This window comes from Myodes glareolus, chromosome 19 (genome assembly GCF_982192425.1).
Source record: "Myodes glareolus chromosome 19, mMyoGla1.1, whole genome shotgun sequence".
NCBI lineage: Eukaryota > Metazoa > Chordata > Mammalia > Rodentia > Cricetidae > Myodes > Myodes glareolus.
In genome coordinates this window covers 50,966,692-50,971,884 of record NC_142044.1, presented here as the reverse complement: position 1 = coordinate 50,971,884, position 5,193 = coordinate 50,966,692, and the positions used below count along the sequence as shown (strand labels likewise).

The 5,193-nt window shown below is 50.6% G+C and overlaps 1 pseudogene; it reads right to left on the bottom strand.

Annotated features, from left to right (window-relative positions):
- Positions 1–1,510: 1,510 nt before the first annotated feature.
- On the bottom strand, positions 1,511–2,731 carry LOC125407189 (palmitoyltransferase ZDHHC3 pseudogene; annotated as a pseudogene).
- Positions 2,732–5,193: the final 2,462 nt, after the last annotated feature.

Below are 5,193 nucleotides of genomic sequence, written 5' to 3'. Positions count from 1 at the left end.
TGCCCAAGAAACCAACTGGAAAAGCAGCAGAAATCACAGAGACAGGTGGAAAACAGGCCCAGGAGAGGAGGCTTAGGCCTGTTAGTCAGTAGAGAAACACAAATGGAAACCGTGTGAGGTGTCACCACACACCCACGAGAATGGCTGGATGACATGCCTGGTGTTACCACCCAAGGCTGAGAGGGTGTGGAGAAGACGTGTCCCTCATCCCTGCTGGCAGCAGTAGAAGGCGTGAAGGCCACAGGAAACAGACACTGCAGGACTCACACATCCTATTCTGTGACCAGCGAGTGCAGCCTTGGGTGCTGATGACAGAGAAGTAGAAATATACACACATTCGACTGCCACACAATGCCCATCGCAGCTTCATGTGCATATAACAGGTCCAGACTAGGAAAGACCCCCAAGCTCTTCCGTGGACAAACGACCAAACACTGCAGCGGATCCACAGCACTGATCACACTTATCAATAAATACAAACCAACTACGAACACAGGCACAATGCAGATAAATAATCAGGACAATATGATGAATAAATTTTAAAAAGGCCTTGAAAGATGGCATGCTGTATAACTCCATTGATGTAGTGTGTTTGAAATGACAAAGGTACAGAGACGCAGAAGATCTTAGTGTTTGCCTAGGTGAGGGGAGGGAGGGGCACCTGAAAAGGGGCTGGTCTGTGCTGGTGTGGTGCTAGACACATGAGCCCTCATGGATTGACATGTGGACACATTTGTACCATGACATCTGCACAGGGTTGGAGGCTGGCACCCATATAGGTTTCCTGGAGTTGGTATGATGTTGGTATGTTGGCATAGGAAGGGTCATATAGTGGCACAGGTTAAGGTACTAGGAGTCTCCTGTCGTGCTCATTGCTACCAGGGACCTTCAAATCCGAACCTTAAGGCAGAAGTTATAGTTAATGATTCCTGCCCCCTATTCTGAGGAACCTCTGGCTGATCTTGTCCAGTCTGATAATAAGATGTAACCCCCGGCTCTCCCAGTCATTCTAGCGGCTGCTGGATCTGGAGTCAAATGTGAGTAGATAAAACCAACAAAGGAATCAAGGTCGGACCACTAACACGGTTCATCAGGTAAAGGTATTTGCCGTCCTGCTCACTAATCTCAGTGTGGTGCTCAGGGGTCCACAGCTCCCACAAGCAGGTCCTCTGACCTCCACAAAAGCACTGTGCATGTGTGCATCCCCCTAATCAGTAAATAAACACAACAAAGAGACTAAAAAAATAAAGCTAGGGCATATCGACAAACCACAAAACAAAAAACCTAATTAAAATCAAAGCCAACAATATGAGAACATATGAGAGCAATGAGAAGGAAAAACAAACCCCACACCCTACAATGGAACTGGACTGGCGAGGAATGCAAAGATGGCTCAGAATCAGATGATGTCATTGTCGCTCACTGTAGAAAGCAGGTTATCAGCATGTGAATATGTTAGCATGTACAGTCGGCATCAAACAAGGGTGGGCACCAACGAAACACACTCATCCGTGGTTGGATGCATTTAATTGCTTTCAAAGTCACAGAGGGACATACAGAGCACTCTCCTCTGGGTTTCACCAACAGCTGTCTTTCCTGTCCTGTTTTCTTGCTTAGAAAATCGGAGGTATAATCCTCTTTTGATTTCCTTCAGGGAGCTAGCTTGTTCCGGTCTGTGTTGCTGTTCTTTGCTCTAGGCACCTGTGATCGACTTAGGCCATATCGTGGTGCTCACTCGCTTTGTGACGTTCCGGGGAATGAAAAGGACTGAGCCAGGCTAGGGAGACTCGGGGGCCGCAAATGGCCTACACGTTTGACCACACGGACCGTCTTTCCAGTGAACGCTTGTTCTGGTACAGCGTCTCAGTTGTGGTTTTGTCTGTGCAGATGGAGCACATCTGGCTGCAGAGCATTACCAAAGCAAAGAGGAAGCCCATTAAGGCCACGAGGAAGAGGAAGAGAATGGGGCTACGTGGCGTCACGGTGCTGTTGGCATTCCACTCGCGCCAGACGGGGCTGCGCAGGAAAGGGATGCCCAGCAGGAGCAGCACGTGGATTGAGACAAGCCCAGTGAACAGAGTGAAGAGCAAGAAGTATTTCTGGTTGTCCTCACCCACGCAGTTGTTGACCCAGGGGCAGTGGTGGTCGTTCTTGCGAATGCAGCGTCCGCACACTATGCAGTGGTAAGCCCTCTCTGGTACGGCACTTAGGCAGAGGGAACAGAAGGACACGGTGTCAGGCCCGGGTCGGCTTCTCAGTGGCACAGAGCCTGGATCAGTTAGCATAGTTCGTAGGTGCGACACGAGCGCCAGGGAGGCCAGCAGATGGAAGAGCACACCGTTGGCCACGGCGTAGAATACGTTCTTCGATGGTATGAACAGGTCCCGGATCAGTATCCACGCAGCACTCATCATTAGCGTCCATGTAGCAATGGCGCATACAATGCCCAGGGGGTCCCACACAAACCAGTAGCGTTGCTCGGGGCCCTGCAGTGGGGTCTCTAGCCCGGCCCTGTGCTCAGAAGTGCCACGTTTTTGGATCCATGAGAGCATTGTGAGAGTTCTCAGGCATGCTCAAGGGCCAGTATCCTGGTGGTACACCCAGGCCCAAGAGGAACCTTCAGAGAGAAGGTCTCCGTGCCTTAACCCTCCTCTCTGATCCAGTTTGTCTGGAATTTGTACCTACTGCCCTGGGCAGAGGCAGGGAAGGGCTGGGAGAGCTGTCTGACAGGCTGATCCTTGCAGTGTTCTAGAACGCTCCCTCAGAGGGGTTTATGAACACAGAAAGGGCCTAGTCTCCCTCAAGGACTGGAGGAAGGATGGGAGGAGGAGACACCCTTAAGGGCTGACCATTTGGCTTTGCCCTTTCCACTCTGAACTGACCTGTTAGAGCCTCATGACTTCCAGATAAATTTTCATGACTTTGTTGCTTTGAAGAAACTGAGGCAAGAGGAAGTTAAATAAATTGCCACAAGAGATCAGGAAAGGGAGCGTCTTGTCCTGTGTGGGGCTGCGGGACTGAAGGTCCACCCAGGGAAGGTCTCAGGATGCAAGAGGAGGGAACAGGAGTCTCTCCAAGGAGAGGTGGTGTTGATAGAGATGACAGCATCCTTGCTCCGAAAGGCCAGCTCTAGCTTCCTCTGGAAAAGCATCCACATGAGACTTCCCTCTAGTGCCCAACAGGCAGATCCCTCACCTCTTGCTGTGGAGGAAGGGAAGAGATACATAGCCTCTCAGCTGAGGGCAGGTGAGCAGAGAGGTGCGTGTAAATGTCGCTGTCTGCACATGGCCAAGTCTCATTGGGGAACGTGGCATACAGATTGGTGGACGTACATTGTCTCTGCCAGCATCCCCACAAAGAGTATCTGTCCTGTGGGAAAGGCTCACTGGGACCTGTGTAGCAATAATATAGTTAATATAGCCATGAGAGAAGAGGCTCACTCAGGGACAGATGGGAAGCAAGAACATGTTGGGAAGTGCTGGGGCCTCTTAGAGAGGTCTGTGGCCTTTCAGGCACAGCAGTTCTTGGGCAAAGCTTCAAAGAAGAACTGGTCTCATTGTCTTCTCCATCCACAGGCCAAATTTAGTGGTGTGGAGGATGAATCTGGGTGGCTGGGCTTCCTGTAGCACCACCAGGTAGAGGGACCTGTTTGGCTGTGAACACAGCAGAGGAAAGCTTGGGGTGTGGGCACTTCTGGTTGGGTTGTACTCAAGGACTTGTCTACACAGAGGCCAGGGAGCTTTGGGATTTCCGGGGTCCTGCAACATTGTAAAAAACCCTTGTGTTAGGCTGTGGGGATGTGTGTGTGTGTGTGTGTGTGTGTGTGTGCGCGCACGCGCGCGTATGTGTGTGTGTGGTCTGGAACAAACCACAGTTGAAATCATTTCTGCTGTTCCTTGTGACAATACAATGTCCTTATGGATCTGTGTCAGTCACTGTTGCTACACTTAACAGGCTGGCATGCAGAGAGCCAGGAAACAAGTTCCAGTTTGCAGGTGAAATTCCATTGCTATCTCCACCCTCACCTCTCCTCATCAGGTCTCTTTGCTATATGGGCGACCTTGCTTTGGGTGGGGAATTTGTGGGTGGTGAGGTTTCTGTCAACACACACATTACATCTCTCAGTGATACAGGCCATAGGAGTCCTTAGCCATGCTATCTCCATAGCTCCGGTCCACCATGTTTCCTGCTGCTGGGAGCTTTCTGAGCTATCACCTCTCTAGACCCTTCTCACCTCACACTCTTGACTTCCCTGGTGCCTGCTGGAAGCCATCAGCCAAGTGTCTGAATTGTGAAATCAGAAACACAGCTGTCTCAGTTAGGGTTTCTGTCGCTGTGCAGAGACACCATGACCATGGCAGCTCTTGAAAAGAACACATTTAATTAGGGGTGGCTCACTTACAGTTTCAGAGGTTCAGTCTACTATCATGGCGGTGTGCAGGCAGATGTGGTGCTGGCTACATCTTGGCTTGCAGGGACCAGGAAAGTTGACTGAAACACTGGGCAGTATCCTGAGCATAGGAAACCTTCAAGGTGCTGCTCCACAGTGACACACTTCCTCCAACAAGGCCACACCCACTCCAACAAAGCCACAGCTCCCTATGAGATTATGGGGGCCAATTACATTCAAACGACCACAATAACTGTTCACCTACTCGTTAGCTTCATATGATGGTGACTCACTTGAGGACTGGCAGGAATTTGGCTCTCAGGGACAGAATTGCAGAAAATCCTCTTGGAGGAGTGATGGGGTTTCTGGCATGAACCTCTTGTCTATTCTAGGCATTGGCCTTCCTGTGTTTCGCTGCCAGATGCCTCATTTGAACTGCCTGGGTGCCCTGGTTGCTGTTCCCTTCATTTCTGTACATAAGTGTGTGTAGTTGCTGTCTCTGCTCATGGCTCAGTTGTGATGTGCGGTTCCCTGTACCTTTCCGTGGGTGGCACCTAAGTGTCTTGTGCCCTCACTGGGTTTTGTACTTGAGCCTGGTATGGGCACCCATCTTGCTGGTGGTGCCCTGACTTAAATACTGGCTTTCAGTGGCTCATTGCCAGCACTGTAGGAATATAATGGAACTCCCCTGAGAACCACACACTCTGCAGTGTGAACATGGTGGCTTAGGTTCTAGGACTGGGCTCTGGTTAGGTTGTCTGTGTAGACTTTCAGAGGTGGTCTCAGGGTCTCCCTCCATCGAT